The sequence below is a fragment of the Erythrolamprus reginae genome, chromosome 7 (assembly GCF_031021105.1).
Source record: "Erythrolamprus reginae isolate rEryReg1 chromosome 7, rEryReg1.hap1, whole genome shotgun sequence".
Taxonomy (NCBI): Eukaryota; Metazoa; Chordata; class Lepidosauria; order Squamata; family Dipsadidae; genus Erythrolamprus; species Erythrolamprus reginae.
In genome coordinates this window covers 70,708,083-70,731,690 of record NC_091956.1, presented here as the reverse complement: position 1 = coordinate 70,731,690, position 23,608 = coordinate 70,708,083, and positions in this window count along the sequence as shown.

Below are 23,608 nucleotides of genomic sequence, written 5' to 3'. Positions count from 1 at the left end.
TTCTGCGCATGCAGGGAAGCAAAACCTCACGTGAGGATAAGTGCACCCACCCTCACCCATGCTCATGCCGGCCTCCAGGACCCATGCAGTAGGGAAAGGTAAGTACGGTCCTTCACTGAACCCGACCAATCAGGTATTTACAGTGGGGGTGTCCCTCGGACCTTCCTGCCAATCAGCTAAAAGCTCTGTTGGGAGAATTGATGCTAGACTTATGGTTGGGAGCAACCACAGCATGAGGAATTGCATTAAGGGGTCGTGGCATTAGAAAGGTTGGGAACCATAAATTGATATGATTTATGGCAAGCACAACAAATTAAAAGATTAATCATCAAAGGACTCCTCCCTTTTAGGTCTCTGTTGTGTAGCCGAAATATGAAAGATCTCTGTTGGATAATCCTTAATAAATAAATCTTTATTATTAAAATTGCAATTACATATATTGTTATGGATTCAGAACTGTAAGTTGCATATATTATTAGGCTCATCTCAAAATCTGTTTAAAGACAGCGTCTCTTTTAAAGTTTGAGCAATAACCTTAGGGATTTAGTTTTCAAAGAAAAAGAGTGCAAACATTAACTATGGTATCAGTGTGAGTTTGAAAAGGCGTTAAGTTTCAGGGAGTACAGAAAACCATCAAAACCTGGATTAGTTCTCAGTGTAAAACATTTGCAAATCACATAAATGAAGCAATTAATTTAACAAACAAAAATGCACATGAAATGATCAATGAAATTGTTTATAAAGTTATTTTTTTTAATGTTCATAGACTATATTGCCCTTTATGTAATTTGGTTCAATAGACCAAATTATCATTTTTCTAATAAAAAAATAATGGTGATGGTTTGTTTGCTTTCCTGCAGGGTTCAGTAGATAAATTGTTGCTGCATGCTATTTGTCTTCAGAGATCTATGCTAATAGAGAATTACAATTAATTCTCCATGAATTACATTTAATACATTTGATACCATTAAATACATTTTTATGTATTTAATAAATTTCACTCATTCCTGAACAAAACTTCAGTTACAGTACTATTAAAATACACAAAATACAGCAACTATCAAATGTATTTAATTATAATGGAAAACATCTGGTGAAATAGTAAAAGCTCTTGTTTTCATGTAAGAAGAAGAATATATGTCTTGATGATATCTTAGGCATTCTTTATTAATACGTTTGAAAAAGCAGTTATTAAACTTGAATATTCTTACATTTATTATTATCAGAGGCGGCGCTGATACCTGGAAAGTGTTTAAAAACACTCATTCTGTCATAAACCTGGGCTAAATTCTTTATAGGAGAATAAATTTTATCTACTATTATTTATTTCTTCCAAGAAGTCATTAAAACAGTAAAATGCCAACTATGTATGATTTGAAGATAAACTAGAGTACTTGAAATGAATGTACTGAAATAATTAAAACCAGGTTCGCTGCTATTAAATGAGATACTACAGCAATAGTTAGGGATTCAATGTAACTTATACATTTTTTCTCTACCTCACTGAATAACTGGGTTAAGTTCATAGCAATTCTTTATATGATAGATAGATAGATAGATAGATAGATAGATAGATAGATATAGATTAGATGGTAGATAGATAGATAGATAGATAGATAGATAGATAGATAGATTAGATAGATAGATAGATAGATAGATAAGATAGATAGATATAGATAGATAGATAGATAGATTAAATAGATAGATTAGATAGATAGATAGATAGATAGATAGATAGATAGATAGATAGATAGATAGATAGATAGATAAGTAGGTAGGTAGGTAGGTAGATGATTGATAGATAGATAGATAGATAGATAGATAGATAGATTAGATAGATAGATAGATAGATAGATAGATAGATAGATAGATTAGATAGATAGATAGATAGATAGATAGATAGATTAGATTAGATAGATAGATAGATAGAGATAGATTAGATAGATAGATAGATAGATAGATAGATATAGATAGATAGATTAGATAGATAGATAGATAGATAGATAGATAGATAGATAGATAGGATAGATAGATAGATAGATAGATTAGATAGATAGATAGATAGATAGATTAGATAGATAGATTAGATAGATAGATTAGATAGATAGATAGATAGATAGATTAGATCGATCGATCGATCGATAGATAGATAGATAGATAGATAGATTATATAGATAGATGATAGATAGATAGATAGATAGATTAGATAGATAGATAGACAGATTAGATAGATAGATTAGATAGATAGATAGACAGACAGATAGATAGATAGATTAGATAGATAGATAGATAGATAGATAGATAGATAGATAGATAGATTAGATAGATAGATAGATAGATAGATAGATAGATAGATAGATAGATTAGATAGACATATAGACATATAGACATATAGACAGATAGACAGATAGACAGATAGACAGATAGACAGATAGACAGATAGACAGATAGACAGATAGACAGATAGACAGATAGACAGATAGACAGATAGATAGATAGATAGATAGATAGATAGATAGATAGATAGATAGATAGGTAGATAGGTAGATAGATAGATATTAATTATGAGTAACAGACACAATGCTAAACATTTGTAAGCAAGTTTGGTTTAAAAATAAAAATAAAGTGCAAAAAATTTAGAGTGAAAAGTCTCAATTAAAAAGCAGTTTTCTGCTTGCTTCAGTTTTCAAGGCAAATTGCCAAGCAGGAAGTTAATTATTTTCTTTAAGCAGAGAACTCCAGCAGGCAGGCAAAAAAAGAGTTAACCTTCCCCTCTCCAGCTGTGCGTCCTCCCCCACCATCACCACCACACACACAATTTAATTGTCTCAAGATGAAAGTTCCTAATTGTTGCAGAGCCCATCTGTACCAGTCCTGAAGACTGCATTTTGCCAGGAGCAAAGTTCCTCATTTTCACATCAGTATTGCCCTGAAAGCTGAGATATATGGGATGCAAATAAAATGCAAAATGATCTTTTTATTACTGCTACCGAGCTAATTTAGCAACAGCATTGGCAATATCTCTTGCTCAGCTTTTACCACTCAGCAAACCCTCCGTAAGAGGCCTCATCCCATATCAATGTTAGAAATTTTCAGGATATACTTCCAGGGACTGGGATAAAATAAACTAAAAATTTTCATTTGATAATCTTACAAGAACTAGGCATTTAGCCAGACCTTTTCAGCTCTGAACTTTGCTAAAAGCCTAAACCTTTCACACAGTTTTTATTCTTCCTTCTAGTTTTTGTTCCCTTGAGCTAGGCATCATTTTTCAAATAACAAATGAATACATTTACTGTATTCCAGGGATAAACAGCCCTTGTGGAAATAGGAGTTTGGAATAACTTATAACATTTTATTTCAACAAACACACACACCCCTTTGTTCAATTGTCAATTATACATATTTAAAATTCAAAGTACCAGATACGTTATGACCACGTTTTCATAGATAAAAGTATGTAAAAAAGTAGATTCCTTCCTTCCTTCCTTCCTTCCTTCCTTCCTTCCTTCCTTCCTCCCTCCCTCCCTCCCTCCCTCCCTCCCTCCCTCTCTCTCTCTCTCCCTTCTTTGTTCATTAATTCATTCAATTATTGAAACACTGCTATTATGTCTTTCTTTTCTTTAAACCAGACATAGCCAATTCCTGCAGCCGTTCTTCATATGTTTTAGCCTCTTGTCCCCTAATCAGCTTTTTTGCCTTTTTCTGCACTCTTTCTAGAATGTCATTACTGGCCTAGTGAATTCTCACTTAAAAACAAAAACTCAGCCATATAGTAACTGATTGAATAAAGTTAATTCTAGTAACTCTAAAGCTGCCTAAATGCTGTCAAGGATAAGGGTTCTCTATAAATTAGAGCTTTGTATGATTCAGACCCAACCATTATCTTTTCACCTTTTTAATTTTGTTTTGCTTACATTGATTGGGATGGGGTGGGGTGGGGTGGGAGATAGGTGTGTATTTTGTATCAAGCTCTTGCTTCTTTGCAAAAGTTCACATAAAGATGAATCTACTTCCTGTTGAATACATACTGTGTTGACTGAATGAAAGATGCAGTTATACATATAGCACCTGCCGCACGAATCCCAGCGACCGGTTAGGTCCCACAGGGTTGGCCTTCTCCGGGTCCCGTCGACTAAGCAATGTTGTTTGGCGGGACCCAGGAGAAGACCCTTCTCTGTGGCGGCCCCGACCGTCTGGAACCAGCTCCCCCCAGATATCAGAGTTGCCCCCACCCTCCTTGCCTTTTGCAAGCTCCTTAAAACCCACGTCTGTCGTCAGGCATGGGGGAATTGAAATTTCCCTTCCCCCTAGGCTTATAGAATTTATACATAGCATGCTTGTATGTATGATTGGTTCTTTAAATTGGGGTTTTTTAGATTGTTTTTAATATTAGATTTGTTTACATTGTCCTTTTATATTGTTGTTAGCCGCCCCGAGTCTTCGGAGAGGGGCGGCATACAAATCTAATAAATACAAATACAAATATTTTATCTTCTAATGTCTGGAGCAGTTTCTAACATTTAGAGCCTATAATGAGATCTGTACCACATTATTAAATTACCTGAGCTTTCTAAAAATATTCCTCAGTACTTTTTGTCATCTGTTATTAGATACGGTGCACATCTCTTTACAAATGTTGGCAATTAATGAGAGTTCCTTGCTATTCTCTCACCCTACACACACACACTTTATTGTGGCTCAGTCAGTTTTAATCACTATTTCATCTTTGGTTGAAGGCCAAACCTATTCCTAGCGCCAGAAATGTTTCTAGTCTGTCATACTCCTTCCTGCATGAAAATTGTAAATTTTTAAAAGAAAATGGAATGTTATGTGCAAAAAAGAAAGTGACACTGGTTTTGACGGCTGCAAAATTCCAGCATACAAATCATCAGTTCGTGTAACGTCTACTGGAATGCATTAGAAAATTACATTTCCTACCATTTAAAATTTAAAAGGAACTTTTAACTTGGTATTTCATAAAGTCATTATTGTATTTCTTTCTTTCCTCACAGTTCCTCGTGTTTTCCACTGCATCTCTTTGTGCATGTGTGTGTGTTGTGTACAGTAAATGTATATAGGATGTCCTCGACTTACAATCATATGTTTAGAGACTGTCTAAGTTACAACATTGAAAAAGGTGACTGTTTTTCACACTTACCATAATTGTAGTATTCCTCAGTTATGTGATCAAAATTTGGGCACTTGGCAACTGGCATGGATTTATGATGGTTGTGTGATCCAGGGGTCATGTGATCACCGTTTGTCTTCTGACAAGCATGGCTAATGGGGAAGCCAGGTTCACTTAACCATTGTGTTGTTACTAATTTAACAACTGCAGCAGTTCGTTTAACAACTGTGGCAAGAAAAATCGTAAAATGGGACAAAATTCACTAAACAACTGTCTTGCTTAGCAATAAATTTATATACATTTTAGACATACACACACAGTCACTCACTCACTCACTCACACAAACATAAACCTAAAAACACAGAAACATACTTGGAATTATTTTAATGCCTTTAGGAATATTAAGAAAGAACGATTTACCTTTAGCAAAGAAAATCAAACTCTGAAAAACTGCTAAATAATCTGCATAATTAACAGCTTAGAAACATAGAAACATAGAAGTCTGACGGCAGAAAAAGACCTTGTGGTCCATCTAGTCTGCCCTTATACTATTTTCTGTATTTTATCTTAGGATGGATATATGTTTATCCCAGGCATGTTTAAATTCAGTTACTGTGGATTTATCTACCACGTCTGCTGGAAGTTTATTCCAAGGATCTACTACTCTTTCAGTAAAATAATATTTTCTCATGTTGCTTTTGATCTTTCCCCCAACTAACTTCAGATTGTGTCCCCTTGTTCTTGTGTTCACTTTCCTATTAAAAACACTTCCCTCCTGGACCTTAACCCTTTAATATTTTTTTCTTCAATTTGTAACATTCGAGTATAGCTTGAGTTTCTATAATTTTATCTCAATTCATTTTTTTGTTGTTTTCAACATTCTTTCATAATCACAGCAACCCATGCGCCAATGGTATATTTTGGGTAACTTCTTTGATCTTCCATGTTTTTCCTAGTTATCCATGAAAATTGATTTAGGGAAATTGCAAGTGCACCTCATTGTTTTAGCTCTCACACATTGAATATTATGAAACATATGGTAAGTCTACATTTTTAAAAAATTCAAAGTGCAAGTAAAACAATGTAACTTTTAAAAAATAATTCACGTCTTTGTTTCTCTTTATTTTTACTCGAAACTACTTTATCAAGATACATTGAAATAGTTTCTTTGAAATATGTAGATATACAATAATGACCACTAGATGTCACTTTTGATCTTTGCTATATAACAATTTAAACTTTTTAAAAAAATTCTTACATAGTGTAAGAATTGAAAGTATTGTTGGTTATCCAATTACATTTGATTGCTATTATCAAATTCTTAACTATGTATTTTGCAGATAGCTATATGACTGTACATTAAATTGAATAATAATGTATTAAATTATTCTTATTAGTATATTATAGGAAAAGAGTTGCTTCACTCTTTAGTGGTAAAAAGTCAGGAATTTGGTGTTGAAAAAAATGCAGTCTGATTCCTGCTATATTTGTCATGGTGAATTTATATCAACTAATTTAAAAATAGATGGTATTATAAATGCATGTGTTACTTCCCAAGAAGTTGCCTTTGTAGATAATTCTCTGTTATCTAGATCAGTGATTTTCAATCTTTTTTGAGCCGCGGCACATTTTTTACATTTACAAAACCATGGGGCACATTGGGGGGCGGCGGCGGTGGTGGGGCGGCTAAAAAAAGTTTGGGCAAAAAAGTTCTCTCTCTGTCTTTTCCTCCCTTTCGCTTTATTTCTCTCTCCCTCCCTCTTTCTCTCCCTCTTTTCTCTCTCTCTCTCCATCCCTCTTTCTTTCTCTCTTCCTTCTTTCCTCTTCTTTCCTCTCTTTCTTTCTCCCTCCCTACCTCCCTTTATGTCTTTCTCTCCCACCTTCCCTCCCTCTCTTTCTCTCTCTCTCTTGTTCTCTCTCTCTCTCTCTTGCTTTCTTTCTTTCTCTTTCTCTCTTGCTTTCATTCTCTCTCTGAGTTTCGCGGCACACCTGACCATGTCTCGCGGCACATTAGTGTGCCACGGCACACTGGTTGGGAAACACTGATCTAGATGAATGTCTAAGAATCTTAATGTCTGCAAATATACTGATGATTCTTTTACAATACAAAAGTAAGCAAAGCAATAATCTTTTCCAACTACAATTACAATGACAAATAGTACAAACATTAAACAAATTATTAGAATTTTAGACTGAAATTTGGCAGGCTATTCTAGGCTTTTCTGCTGCATTGCAAATCCAGGAACCAGGTATATTAGGCATTCTAATGCATTTCTTCTGCCATGGCCAACAAAATTTCTGCACATGTGCTATGATATAAAATATTTTTTGTAGATCTAAGTTTTACAGATCATCAGCAACAATAAGCTGCAGCAGAATGGCCTAATATCCATCTAAAATTCTAATTGATTATTTAATGATTGCTAGCAAAATTAAAAAGATTTATTTCTTCAGTTCTTTTTTTCTTACTGTCACAAAGTCAGTATAAAATTTGCAAGATACAAAAGCTTGATATTTTAAAGTCTGTGCTTTGTTTATGTTCTTATTGCTCAGTCACAATGTATGTGGAAAATATCTGATGCTAGGATATTTTAGAATATTGCACTTTGTCACTTGTATAAGATACAAGTGCTATAGATATCAACTCTGCACATCAGTATTAAAGTATGCAAAGGTTTAACTTCTGTTTTGTTGATATATATATTTTGTAATTACCAAACGCATTAGCTATATTTGGAAGCTGGAAAATATTTAAAAGCAATAGTTTTCAAAAGAGACTCCTAAGACTTCAAATTTAGGTTCTTTGGGAAAAGCATACCAGAATAGTAAGATTCAATCAATAAAACAATCAAAGCTTTCATCTAACTTGATTCAAACAACAATTATTGTATTACATAACTTTTACTTTAATTTGTGTGCATTTTTGTTGCTACATCTTCATCGCTTTTGCGTAGCATAAACAGATCAGTTTGGGTTATATTCCATCTGTTTATATTACAGTACTATCTTTTTACAAAAAATATTATAATTTTTCAATGCACTAAGGAAATACAAAATGAAAAGAATATTACTAAGAAGTACATAGAGAATAAGAAAAAAAAAAGAATCCACAGAATTATGGTTTCCACACTTCTTTCTATTAAGAAATTGCTCTTATTCTTTCTCCTTCCTCTTTAATCGTTATTAATCCCCAGATCCATAAATTATCAATCCAGTCTTCTCTTCTTTCAATAAAAATGTCCATGTAATGTTTCTGAGGGTTGGTTTTTAAAAAAAAAAATCTCATTCTCATTCCGTTATTACCTAAAGACTCATAGATTTACTCTTATTGCATAGAATTAAAATTTACTTTTTATTCATATAGTTATCTTTGATCTAGCTTTTTAAAAATAATAATGCAAGACACAAACCACCACTTTCTGCTTAAGTTCATGACTCTAAAGTATTTTGTTGTCAGAGCCTCTTAAAAAAGCAGATTTTGCCAATAAACAAAACTGATATTTATTTATTTATTTATTTATTTATTTATTTATTTATTTATTTATTTATTATTTATTTATTTATTTATTTATTTATTTGAATTTGTAAAATTTGCATGCCATGTGTATCCCAGAGTTGGGATATACAATACCCACCCAGATACACTCATGCATACCTACATAGATACAAGTGGTATGTTTTACACATTTAAAAGCATGAGATGTATTGTTAAGTATGTTTTAAATTCTAAATCTACATATAATTATATCAAAGACACTTTGTTTTGTTGATCCAATTTTACAATATGCTACTTATATTGTAAATGCAGTTGTTGGCCGTGGAATGCCAGTCAACTTAGATTTAAATATCATAGCATCAATAGTTTCTAGATTTCTTGAAATTGTCCCACTCGTTCCGATTAATCTAATTTTAATAGATCCTTTCTGGAAAGCATATTGAGACCGATACATTCAGAATTAGGATTTCATGAGAAATAGAATCAAGATAAAAATTTTGAGGTTTTCTTATGAGGTCAGATTTGTAGGCAACTTATTCCCCAGTAAGATTTTAAACAAAACCAACTTTTATCACACAGCTGCTAAATTCTTTTCCCCCCTCCTCTATAACAAAATATATGTTACATTTCTCTCCATCCTGTAATTTTTTAGTTTGCTTTATATTTGGTAATGAAACCCTAGGGATGAACAAAAAACAAAGAGAAGGACCCAGCTGCAACTCTGATGAAATTTTGCTTACAATTTGATGTGGCATTTAGAAACAATTTGTATAATTACCACGTTATGAATGGCTGACTGGCTAAACAGCCAAGTCGAATTATGAATGGTAAATTATGAAGAACTCCACAAAGATAATCTAACACATTTCCAGATAAATTGTTTTATTTCTGGATTCAGGCCACTGTCTTCCTTCTTTCCTCTGCCAACCCATTAATGATGAATTAGAATCAATTATTGGATGTTTTTCTTCTAGCTCCCTGGTTTCCTTCCAAAAGGGCATACATACAAATTAACTTTTGTTTTACCCCAACTTTAATTTACCCAATTTCTTAAGAGAGAAATATGTATATTGCTGAATCTTTGTAAACCAATCTTTGCATGAATTGTATAGACAAATTCCTATAAATATGCATCCTTAAGTAAGATGCAAATGCATTATGGTCTAAAAAGTGCAGGTTGCATCTTTGCTAAAATAGTAATGGCCAACTGAACGTATCTTAATCTTTTATTTATTTTTTAAATTTATTTATTAGAGTTGAGAGGGACCTTGCAGGTCATCAAGTCCAAACCCCTGCTTAAGGAGGAAATCTTACAGCACCCCAGCCAAACGACAGTCCAATCTCCTCTTGAAAATGTCCAAAGTTGGGAAGTTCACAACCTCCGCTGGCAGGCCGTTCCACTGGTTGATCGCTCTGACCATCAGGAAGTTCTTCCTTATTTCTAGGTTGAATCTCTCCTTGGTCAGCTTCCAACCATTGTTCCTCGTCAGGCCCTCTGGTGCCCTGGAAAATGGCGTGACCTCCCCCTCTCTGAGGCAGCCCCTCAAGTACCTGAAGACTGCCCTTCTTTTCTCTAGGCTATCCATGCCCAGTTCCAGCAATCTCTCTTCATAAGTCTTGGTTTCTAGTCCCCTAAACATTTTGGTTGCTCTTTTCTGCACCTTCTCCAGAGTTTCTATGTCTCTTTTGAAGTGTGGTGACCAGAACTGAATGCAGTACTCCAGATGTGGTCTGACCAGGGTGTTATAGAGTGGTATTAATACCTCTCTGGTCTTGGAGTGTATCCCCCTGTTGATACAGCTTAGGATTGTGTTGGCCTTTTTAGCCGCTGCTGCACATTGCTGGCTCATATTTAGTTGATTATCCACCAAGACTCCGAGATCCCTTTCACAGTCACTACTGCTAAGTAGGGTTCCTCCCAGACTGTATGCATGTCTAGGGTTTTTTGTTTTTAACCTAGGTGAAGGACTTTACTCTTCTCAACGTTGAACATCATTTCGTTAGTTTGGGCCCAAAGCATCTCTTAGTGACAGTATTTCAATTTGCTGCATTCTACATATCTAAATTCTAGGATAAGGAAAAATGTAAAGACCCTTCTGAAGAACTAAGAAATGAGCATCAGAAGTTGTTGTTGTTATTATTATTATTATTATTATTATTATTATTATTATTATTATTATTATTATTATTTATTAGATTTGTATGCCGCCCCTCTCCGTAGACTCGGGGCGGGTTAACTTATCACATCAGTATTGTTTTTAATCATCATAGTTTACTCATAGTATTGATTTATTTTAATACTGATTCTGAATTGTCCAATAGGACAGGGTTTTCTTAATTAAAAATCTTACAAATTTATCTCTATATTTAGTGGGTATAAACATTGAGAATAAATCAGCTGACTTGAATGTTTTTGAAAATCGATCAAGTGTCTTTCTAAGAATGAAAGTAGTAAAGGGCAAAAAAGATATTCGACTGAAAAAAAGTGTCTTGGTTTTTAAAACCCTTAATAAAAGAACAAAAAACATTGGGAATTATTAAGTTTTCAGAGATGAGGAGAAACCATGAATGTATTATTTAAAAAGAAATACAACCAATATGATAAAAGTTTCTTTCCACATCTTTTGGTCAGGTGCTATGTGCATATAAATGTTTCAAGTTAAGCTTTAAGATCAAGAGGAAGTCTGTTGGGAACTCTACTTCCTAGAGACTGGCTTTCAGGAGCAACTCTAAAGCACTGACTATGCATTTTTTATTTTATTAGTAAGGAAGAGATTATTAATCTTTTCTGGTGCACATTAATTCCTTGTTTGCCATAATGTCTATCCATAATTCTGTGATGTAGTTGTACCTTTAGACACAAAAAATCCTTCCCATATATTAATGCAAAGTATATTAATATACTTGATAGGGATAAATTGTAAAAAAAATCTGCTAACTTCTATTCCTATTTAATCATGATTGCTTTTAAAAAAGTAAGAATAGCAAGAAAAATAGAGAATGAAAAAGTTCATAGTTTCAGAATACTACATTCTAAAACTTTTATGACAATGGTGGAATAATTATTCCTCCTATGCAATTATTTGAAAAGTGAAAACTTTTCATCTCTTCTTTAGAAAATCCGTTCACTACTCGTTACTGGGCATTCCATGAATAATAAAGCTACTTTCTGGAAGAGATGTGGCAGCTAACATATCATGCCAATTTGAAGGAATGGAGATACTGTACATTGCATACATGGTGCTAACACTTGTATCACAAATGTACAGTATGTTGCATGACTTTTCAATTTGTCAGTTTTGCCAAAGAATCTCCTTTTTATTTCACCAAAGTGACCAAGCATTACATCTTAATCAAAATTAAGAATGCAAAAGAAATCCATCCTAAATGTTTAGGAACCCAGTGGCATGATATTATGAACATGGATTTAGTCATTCTTGTTGAAAAATTTGTATAAGACAACTTTATCATATATTATAAATACCTATATATTAAAAGATAAATAAAGTTGATGAATTTGGTGAGGAAGTAGTAAATTATAGCCTTTCCAATATTTTCTATTTTGGAAACAAGAATGTAGAGCTTATTTCAGCATCACTCATTCAGTGAGTTTGGTAAATCTAGATATGTGTATGTATGTATGTATGTATGTATGTATGTATGTATGTATGTATGTATGTATATATTTGTGTATGCATGCATATATTTGTGTATGTATGTATGTGTTCTGCCGGTGTGTCCCAACCACCCATAATTACAGGGTAATTAGTCCAAAAAGACAAACACCACACAATAAAAGGAAAACCAAAAGTCTTTATCAACAGAAAAGCAGAAAAAAAATCCCTTTTAAAATGTCAAAGAGATTTTCTGGTACACACAAGGCATAGGTTAAATGCAATCCAATTTCTCACCCAGTAACTGGGAAATTGAGTCCAATTCCACAGAGCCACCACAGAGAAGGGTCTTCACCTAAGCCCCGCTAGATGGTATTGCCTAGCTGACAAGACCTGGAGAAGGTCAATTCTGTGGGACCTAACCGGCCGCTGGAATACATGAGGCAGAAGGCGGTGCCATAAGTAATCTATACTAATATGTGTATGTAAATGTATGTATGTTATGCATATAGATATTACTACATATACATATGTGTATTATTATTATTATTATTATTATTCTATGCTGCCCTTCTTGAGGCAACTCAGGGCGGCGTACAACATTAATATAACAATATATAAAAAATCTAATATCTCTAAAATATGAAAAATTGCTAAAAACATTTAAAAGACCCCGTGAACACTGGCATACATTCATCCAATCCAATCATATCTCATATCAGCCGGAGACAGTCTCATCACTCATGGCCCCATGCCTGCTGGCAAAGGTAGGTTTTTAAGGCTTTACGAAAGACCAGGAAGGCAGGGGCGGTACGTATCTTTGGAAGGAGTTTGTTCCAGAGGGCCGGGGCCACCACAGAGAAGGCTCTTCCCCTAGGCCCCGCCAGTCGACATTGTCTGGCTGATGGAACCTGGAGAAGGCCGACTCTGTGGGACCTAACTGGCCATTGGGATACATGGCATAGGTTTAGCATATCTTTATAGGTATAGCATATCTTTGGACCATGCATACGAGAGAAACTATTGAAAAAGCTTAAGGTTTAGTCTATGCAATATTTGTTCTGTATCAATTCTTACTCTCCCATTGTCCAGGTTTCACAAAATGGATTTAATTTTGTATCCCTCAGGCAGCAACATTTTATATTGCATGCTATTAAGCAGAAAAAGTTCTCCTCTCCCCATAAATGAACCTCGTTTATTAGTCCAAATTTTTCTATTCTTTTAAGTGGAATAACATTTGAGTGCTAATATTAAATTGCATCAAAATATTTCTCCATTGGAGAAATAATTAAAATTCAAGCAAAGCAACTCGTCAAATAAAAGAAATATTAAATGACAAAGGAAAATTCTCTGGTTGAACATTCAAAAAAGAAGTGGGGAAACTTTTGTTTCCCAAATGTTGTTTTGGTTTTTTGTATTATTATATGTGATATTTATTGTAGTGTTCCTCTTTTTTTTTGTTTTATTTACTTGTTATTTGCTTTATTTATCTATGTTAAAAAAAATGAAATTTTAAATTTTTTTAAAAAAATTGCACTCAAAATTGTTGTGGTTCAGCCTGAGGCTGCTCAGGGACCGGCTGTGTCTCTGTTGGCTCCATGCCCAGAGGAGGATGACAGCAAAGAAGAGGGGGCTGAACAGTCGGACGGAGGAGAGGAAAGTCAGGAATGGGATGAAGGAGAACAGCATGAGAGCCCCGGGGGGGGGGGGGGCTCTCCCCAGCCAGTAGCTTGGAGTCATTAGGTGATGACGCACAAGCCATCATTGACATGGGACAGAGACGTTCAGATCAGAGAAGGGAGCAATTAAAGAAGTATTATCAGCACTGAATTAGGAACAGCTGGGCTTTGGTGTGGTCCTCCTTAGCAGGGTTTAAAAGGCAGGCAAGCTCTTGAAGCTACATGGAGTGTTATCATTTGGAGTTACGGTGTCCTGCTTTGTTCTCGGCGTCTCTGTTCCTGGCTTGTGGCCCAGCAGTTTGGAAGACCCATGGGAGGTGTAGGTCTGCTATCTACAGCAAGAATCCTGTATTGCTGCATGGACTTTTGCCTTCGTGGATATATTTGAAGATACAGCATTTTCCTGTTTGTAAGGGCATTTTCTGTTACCTGTGTTTTTCTTGAAGTTTATAAACTGCCTTTGCCTTTTATAGGTGTGTCTGGCTTCTCTTTTTGGGTTGGTCTTGGCTTCCGGAGTGACCCAGACAGAACCCAAAATAATATTGCAGGAAGATTTCATATGCAATTTTCATTTGTTTAAGTTTCAGCCTAAAAATGAAACTGAATATTGTCATGTCCCCCTGAGAATTTTAGAGTTGGGGTGAGTCCATATTCTTGACATGGAAGTTTAGTTCATTGACCCAAAGCACTGCATGAGCCTGTTTCCTTCTAAGGACATTGTGCATCAGATAAATCTTTTAAGTAGAACCATTTAGAGTCTTAGCCCTCTAACAGCTGCAATTATTCATATTCAGGGACGGTTTTATATCTGTTCTCTTAGTATATCTTGCAAATCTTTTTAATACATGTCTTTTGTTTATGATAATTTTTTTGTATTGGATTTTAACCAAAATTGTTGTAGCACTAGGAAGTTTAAAGGAAACCTCTATTTGTCAATAGTTATTTAGCAAACTAGATATACAGTACTATATTCTTGAGTTTAAAGTAAAAATATAATCTAAAAATATGAAAAAAGTAACTCCAAATAGACTTATGGCAAGAATTCCTAGTTTATTACACTAAGTAGGAGGGCTGTGTAGAATGTTAATTCATTAGCCAATACTTTTTCTATTAGTTTTTTTAATTGTCATATTTAGTATATTTCTCGTTAACATTTCATCCTGATTAGGCAAATATTCTGAGCTATCTTCCTCAACCTGATGCTTTCCCATATTGTGATTAGAAGAGTTGTGGACTATGAAAAGCTATTGTTACAGGATAATTAAACCTGCATTTCTTGCTTTTAATAATGGGGGTTTTAGTGTTTTTTAAATTATTAGATTTGTTCTTACATTGTCTTTGTTATTGTTGTGAGCCGCCCCGAGTCTATGGAGAGGGGCGGCATACAAATCTAATTATTATTATTATTATTATTAATAATAATTATAATAATAATAATAATAATAATAATAATAATAATAATAATAATAATAATAAATAAAGCTGTGTCTTAAACTGACCATTTATTTGGATTCTCCATAACAGCACGAAGAGTGAAAATACAGTGATGAGAAAATATTATCAGTGATTTCTGAAAACAAAGATTAATTTTAAGTGATAACTACTCATGCTGGGAAATCAAGAGCTTTTCCCAGCTTCAATGTATTAGACACAGCCCACATTACTTAAAGTGTTACATTTTTGTCCATCTATAATTATTGATGATACTTTGGGTGAAAAGAAAATGGGCCACTTTAGGAAGGCATACATGTTGGGAAGACAACAGAAGAAGCCTAAGTACTAAAAACTAAGGATGTCATTTAAATTCATTTTGTTTGCAAGATAAACATTGATAAAAGCACAGTAAATAGGAGACTAATATCTTTGGCAAAGAAAAGAGACCGGCAGTTTTTTTGGCTATATGCCTTAGCAGCTCTTTCCTTTGATAGGGTTTAAAAACAACAAAAATCTAAATATCAGCAAAGTATCTGGCTCTATTAAAAGAAGTAGAAAAATATCATTTCATGTTTTAAAAAAATATAGGAGGAAAGATAAATATTTCTGAAAGAAGCTTGCCACTTACGAAACACTCATATGAGATTTGTTTGGCCTTTATTACACGCTGTATTAAAACAAAAATAAGGAGATGTCTAGACTATAGGTAGCATTTTAAGGTGATCTGTGCTGTTTATGTAAGACTAATGTAGCAATGACAAACTATATCAGTGATGGCGAACCTATGGCACGGGTGCAACAGGTGGCACATAGAGCCATATCTGCTGGCAAGCGAGCCGTTGCCGTAGCTCAGTTCCAATGTGCGCGTGTGTGCCAGCCTGCTGATTTTTGGCTCGCACAAAGGCTCTGAGAGGGCATTTTTGGCTTCCAGTGAGCCTCCGGGGGAAGCCTTTGGGGGCTGTGTAGGGCAAGTCTACTGTGCCCACCAGAAGTTGGGAAACAGGCTGTTTCCGGCCTCGAGAAGGGCCTCTGGGGGATAGGAAAGCTGTTTTCACCCTCCCCAGGCATTGAATTATGGGTGTGGACACCCATAATAGCAATAGAGCACTCTTTCGGCACCCAAGGGAAAAAAGGTTTGCCATCACTAAACCAGAAGACACTTCATTCATACTGAGAACATTAATCCATCCATCTGGCTCAGTATTGTCTACACCAGTGTTTTTCAACCAGTGTGCTGCAAGAGGGGAGAGAGAAAGAGAAAGAAAGCAAGAGAGACAGAAAGAGAGTGTGAGAGAGAGAGAAATAAAAAGAGAGAAAGAAAGCAAGAGAGACAGAAAGGAAGCAAGAAAGAGAGAGAAAGAGAACGAGACACAGAGGGAGAGAGAGCAAGAGAGAGAGAAAGGGAGAGGGGGAGAGAGCAAGAGAGAGAGAGAGCAAGAATGAAAGAAAGAGAGAGAGAGAGAAAGAAAGAAAGCAAGAGAGAGTGTGAGAGAGAGAGAGAAAGAAAGAGAGAAAGAAAGAGAGAGAAAGAAAGAGGAGAGAGAAGCAGTGAGTGAGAGAGAAAGAAAGAAAGAGAGAGAGAGAAAGAGAGAAGGAGAGGAAGGGAGAGAGAGAGAGAAATGAGAGAAAAAAGGGGAGGAAAAAGATAAATGAGAAAATGATTGAGGCAGAGAATGAAAGGTGTGAGAGAGAAACAAAAGAGAGAGAGAAGTGACTCTTGATTTAAAGCATATGATAAAAAGCACCCAAAGAATAAGAGAGGAAATCCCCCCAGCCCTCACCTGTTTTTTTGGAAAGAATAAGAGAGAAAACCCCCCAGCCCTCACCTGTTTTTGGAAATGGTTCAAGAGTGTATACACACACACACACACACACAAGGGGGAGAAAATATATATAATATGTACTGTCTTAGAGTGTCATTTTGGTTGGTGGTGTGCCCCAGGATTTTGTAAATGTAAAAAATGTGCCGTGGCTCAAAAAAGGTTGAAAATCACTGGTCTACACTAAATTAAATCAGCTCACCAGCTCCATCTCTCTGTAGGGATATTAAGAACTGAGTTTCTTAGTTCTAACTCATTTATAAGAATGAATTGATTGTTATTTTCTTTTGGAATATAGCTACAGAAGTGTTCACAACAGTTTCAATTAATGATGTTAAATGAAATGTTTAGTGTCAATTCAACTCAGTACCAAATAAGGCAACTCAAGTACCATAATATCCAAGAGAAGGGAATAACTGGCATTGATAATCTCTGTGTCCTATGTTAAACTATTCCTGAGGACACTTGGCTGCGTCTATTGTTTTGCCACACGGTGGTGACAATGCTCCTGTGATTAATTCCAGTGTTCTGTGGTTAACTCCAATGCAAGCTCCGAGTCAGACAAACTAGAGATTGTAACTTAATCCTGTTGGATCTGCTTTGTTTGTGCCTGGTTCTCTGATTGCCTTATTGAAATCCTTTTCCTCATTTGAAGATGACACCTCAGAAGTCCTTATAGTTCATCCATTAAAGATTTCAATACTTGGAAGGAAACAACAGTTTTTCCTCTGTCTTAACCAATAAAATGTATTGCATTGCCCTAGTTATTTTTCTAGGGTTTTTTAATTTATTTGTTTTGTCGAGTAAGTATTGGTGGTATACAAAAATATAACAATATCTAGATATACAGTATGACACTAGTAAAAGAGAAATATTAGGACAGGGGACACTTATGCATGCCCCTTACTGACCTCTGAGGAATTGGGAGAGGTCAACAGTGGATAGTCTAAGGGTAATGTTTTGGGGGTTAGGTGATGATACTACAGCATCAGGTAGTGAGTTCCATGCATCAACTACTCGGTTACTAAAGTCGTATTTCCTGCAGTGGAGTTTAGAGCGAGTAAAACTTTACAGAGTTACGATTGTAAGTCACATAACCAAGTGTGATCATAATTGTGATCTATAATTGGTTGTGTGCAATGTTGCCAGTAATCAGAAGTTAGTGCTAGTTTTTGACAAAACCATTACAAAGCGTGATCACATAACAGGGCACTGCAAATAGCAATAAATGTGACTATGTTGTTGAACTCTTAAAGTATGGTCAAGTGACTGCGGGAGAGAAGATGACTGTCAGAACTTTGGATTTAGGTCATAAGAAATGTTATAATTTTTCAGGAATATCATAACTCCCTTGACTAATAGTCGCCAAGCAACAGGTTGTAAATCAAAGACTACCTATACTGGTAGATAATTTTTTTTCCTTCCCTTTTTCATTTATTTTATTGTTTTTCAGTTTTTTACGCCTAAAGACTAAAGATTCCGAAGAGGTCAGTAAAGGGCGAGTACAAGTGCACTAGAGTGCCTTCCGTCCCCTGTCCTATTGCTCTCCTATATCTCCTATACCTTTCTTCTATTCCTATATTTCTTCTTCTATTCTTTCATTGATATGTTCTATTGCTATACAGTAGTCCCTCACCTATCGCTGGTGTTACGTTCCAGACCTGGCCGCGATAGGTGAAATCCGCGATGGGGAATTTATCGACTGATAGTACTTATTTAAGTATTTATATTGTAATTGTTTGGTAAGTTTTCATTGTTTTAAGTGTTTATAAACCCTTCCCACACAGTATTTATTTTAGATACAGTATTTAAATACAGTACTTACTATTTTAGATATATATATATTTTTTAAAACCTGCCGATCGAGTTCGGCGGGCTGTTTAAATCTGCTGATCGACTTCCTCAGAAACCCGCAATGAAGTGAAGCCGCAGTAGGTGAAGCGCGGTATAGCGAGGGACTACTGTACCTTCTTTTCTATTATTTCTTAGATATATTTTACTATGAGTATCTCCTCTACAACCTTCATCATGTATTTTACTATGTGTATATAGATATATACCCACTAAAACCCTCATTGTGTATTGGACAAAATAAATAAATAAATAAAACATTGATCATCACTGTTTCCAAGATTGTTTTGAAAAGATAGTAGTCAGATAGTAGTCAAAAGTATTATAGGGCATGAATATCTATTATCATATTTCTTTGCTTTTCTTTCTCTCTACATGGGGTTACCTTTGAAAAGTGTTCGGAAACTCCAGATCGTGCAGAACGCGGCCGCGAGAGCCATCGTGGGGCTTCCCAGATTCGCCCACGTATCTACAACACTCCGTGGCCTGCATTGGCTGCCGATCAGTTTCCAGTCACAATTCAAAGTGTCGGTCATGACCTTTAAAGCCCTACATGGCGTTGGACCAGAGTACCTCCAGAACCGCCTGCTACTGCACGAATCCCAGCGGACGATAAGGTCCCACAGAGTTGGCCTTCTCCAGGTCCCGTCAACTAAACAATGTCATCTGGGGGCCCCCAGGGGAAGAGCCTTCTCTGTGGCGGCCCCGGCCCTCTGGAATCAACTTCCCACGGAGATTATTATTATAATTTATGTTTGGTATGTATGTGCGGCCCCGGCCATCTGGAATCAACTCCCCACGGAGATTATTATTATAATTTATGTTTGGTATGTATGTGTATGATAGGGTTTTTAGGGTTTTTTTAATATTAGATTTGTGCCAGTATAATATTGTTTTTATCGTTGTTGTGAGCCGCCCCGAGTCTTCGGAGAGGGGCGGCATACAAATCTAATAAATTATTATTATTATTATTATTATTATTATTATTATTATTATTATTGATGAATCTTTGTGATGATATCCATGCCTCACTATTACTTTTAATGTGCTACACATTAGTTTATTTTCTATGCATTAATTCATTCAGAGTGGTGTATCTCTATGATTTACATGACAATTTACAGTAGGTTTGGAAGAGCTGAGATAGCATTTAAAGCAAAATGAAATGCAGAGCTTTTGGAACTGTCTCCTTCAGGCCATTTGTCCAGCAAATAAACCAATCCTTGCTCCCTGGGAAAAAGAAATTGCCCCATTATGTCAGCTCACACTCTGAGAAAGGCTGGCAATTCCATGGCTTTATTTGCACAGGAGAACAGCTTTCGACCTGCTCTCTCAGCAGGATCAATGTTCTAGCTAGCAGAAAGACGTTTGAGTTAGGAGCCAGTGTATGAAGGTTGAGCTTTACTGTCAAGAGCTAATATATCTAATATAAATTATAAACTGATGTCTTGGAGCAGCATTCCTGAAAATATTCCCATGAATTTGTGCATTGGTGTCTGTTATGGTTAGCTCTGGCCCAGCTCCTGCCCCAAAGACTTTGGATGTGGGGGAGACATCCACATGCTGCAGGACTGTTTTGTCCCCGGTGGAATCTGCTGATGAAGGCTCCTCTGACCAAGAAGACATGAGTGACAGGGAGGAGGAGAGTGGGGCAGACAGCTCAGAAGGAGATCAATTATCTAGCTCCTCCTTGGATTCGGAACAAGAGTTAATGGTACAGCCACGCATGCGGAGAGCGATGCATAGGCAGCAACAACTGAGAGATTATTATAAAAGAAAATGAGGCCACCTGTGCTTGGGTGGGGCTGTGGTAATTAGTGAGGCTGTTATAAATAGCAGCCTGTGGGTTTGGCCATTGTGGAGGATTATCTGATCGTTGTGTTTCATGACTGCTTTGCTGACTTTGACTTTTTGTGTGCTGATTTTTCCCTGCTTTGAAACTAAACCAGAGCAAAGTGTGTTTCACTTTGTGAAAGAAGAATGACTGTGAATTGCCTCACAGCTGCAAGCTGAGTATCACAGAACTGATAAGGGACTTGTACAAATTACCAGTTTGTTTGGAGACGAGTGCTCTTTGCTATACAAAAAGAGGGCTTCGTTTATTTGCATTTTCGGTATAAAAAACATTGTTTTGAATTTTCAAACGTGTGTGTGTCTGAAATTGTATCTGTGCATTTTCGGGAGGATTCTATCAGAGAGCTCGACAGAACAGTGTCCCTCTAAATTATTGATTAAAATGTCAGGTGGATAAACAGCAGTATTCCAATTTTGTCTTTAACGTTATGCTGAGGAAATATTAACTTTGAAAGTTACTAAACACTAATACAGTGATCCCTCGAGTATCGCGAGGGTTACGTTCCAAGACCCCTCGCGATACTCGATTTTTCGCGATATAGTGGTGCGGAAGTAAAAACACCATCTGCACATGCGCGCCCTTTTTTCAATGGCCGCGCATGCGCAGATGGTGGAGCCGGGGAGCGACTAATAATAGATAGCTCGTCCTTTCGTCCGCCCGCCGCTCGTTCGTCCGTTCGCCGCTCGTCCTTTCGCCCGCCCGCCACTCGTTCGTCGCTTGTCCGTTCACCCGCCCGCCCGGCCGCCGTTTGCTGCTCGCCTGTCCCCCGTTTGCCGCTCGCCTGTCCGCCGTTTGCCGCTCGCCTGTCCGCCGTTTGCCGCTCGCCTGTCCTCCGTTTGCCGCTCGCCTGTTCACCCGCCCGCCCGGCCGCCATTTGCCGCTCGAGAGCAAGAGGGGGAAAGATAGAGAAAGAGAGAGAAGGAAAGAAAGAGATGAGAGAGGGAGGAAGAGAGTGTGAGAGAGGAAGAAGCAAGATAGAGAAAGAGAGAGAGAAAGAAAGATGAGAAAGGAAGGAAGACAGTGAGAGAGAGGAAGAAAGAGAGAGAGAGAAGAGTGGAAGGAAGAGAGAGAGAAATGATAGAAAAAAGGGGAGAAAAAAAGAGAAATGAGGAAATGATTGAAGCAGAGAATGACAGGAAAGAAAGAGAAAGAGACAGAGAAGTGACTCTTGGTATTTTTAATTTATTATTTTTTGAAAAATCGCGATGTAGCGTTTCGCGAAGATCGAGATCGCGAAAATCGAGGGATCACCGTATTATGATTCTCCCTATCACCTTCACCATCTCAGTTGTCATGGAAAACCTCTTGCTAGCATCTTATGTCATCCCTCTTTGTTATATTATTATAGAATAGAATTGAATAACAGAGTTGGAACGGACCTTGGAGGTCTTCTAGTCCAGTGTTTCCCAACCTCGGCAACTTGAACATATCTGGACTTCAACTCCCAGAATTCCCCAGCCAGCATTCGCTGGGAGTTGAAGTCCAAATATACTCCCAAAAATATGGTAAATAGTGATTCCAAGAGTTTATTGGGTTCTAAATTGTAATGCACCAGGCAGTGTTCCCTCTAATTTTTTTTTAAGGGGGGTGGCGGAAAAGTATAGTGTCTGAGTGGCAGTCCCTTCGGGACTGGGCGGCACATAAATAAATAAACAAATAAATAAAGAAACAAACAAACAAACAAACCCACCCTGTTTTGCCTCAGAGAATTTCAAAATAAAATACTGTACTGTGTGTCTATAACAGTGAGCTCATAATAGGGCAACTCTATCAATATCAAAATGCCACTTAAATAGTTGAGCTAGTTTCAAACTAGATTTTGATTTTCTTTCTCTCTTCCTTACTCCCATTCTTTTTCTTTCTCTTTTCCTTCCTCTCTTTTTTCTATCTGTTTCTCTCTCTTCCTCTCTTCCTCTCTTCCTCTCTCTCTCCTTCCCTCTCACTCTTTCCCTCTCGGCTTCTGGGCAGGTTTGGAAAACTCTGAGTTGATGATGATTTTTAAGTGAGCGATTGCTCACTGCTCAGTTTAGAGGGAACTATGGTACCAGGTGAATGTTTCCACTGACCTGAAAAATGACTTTCAAGAGTCATTTGTTTTCATATTTTTTTTCCACTGATTGAATCAGTTTGCTTATTTGGTTTTTAATGTTTTGCCAAGAATCATTCAAACATTGCAGCTCGGGTAATGGACAGTCCTATTGAGACATTACATTGTCAAAAATCCCTACACATAGTTTCCTATGAAATTTGGGTAGAAAGATATAAATCTGAGTGAGGATGCGATATTGAATAGAAGAAGAAAATGTTTCAAAGTGGTAATTAAAAGAAAAAGAAAAAAATGAGTCATATATAAGGCAGATGAGTGTGAGAAATAGTAATTCCTTCTATTTTTCCTGAATAATCGAAGAAGCACCCCAGCACATAAAGTTATATTTTTATATTCTTTGCATAATTAGAGTCTGGCTACAGTCTTAAAGGCCTATACATGTTTAAATACAATTGTTCAACAAAGAAGGTTTTCTTTTGTCAAGAGTAGACCTATGTACAAATATAAATCCACAAATTTATGCACAAATTATAGGAATCCTTATCATATATGCAACTTAGTGTCCATAGGATATAAGGTGATATATATATATAATGGCATATAGTGAATATATTTTATTTAGGTGTAGATGTATACTAGGATCAAGTGATCTAAGGAAGCTTGATTTATGCTGTTACTTTC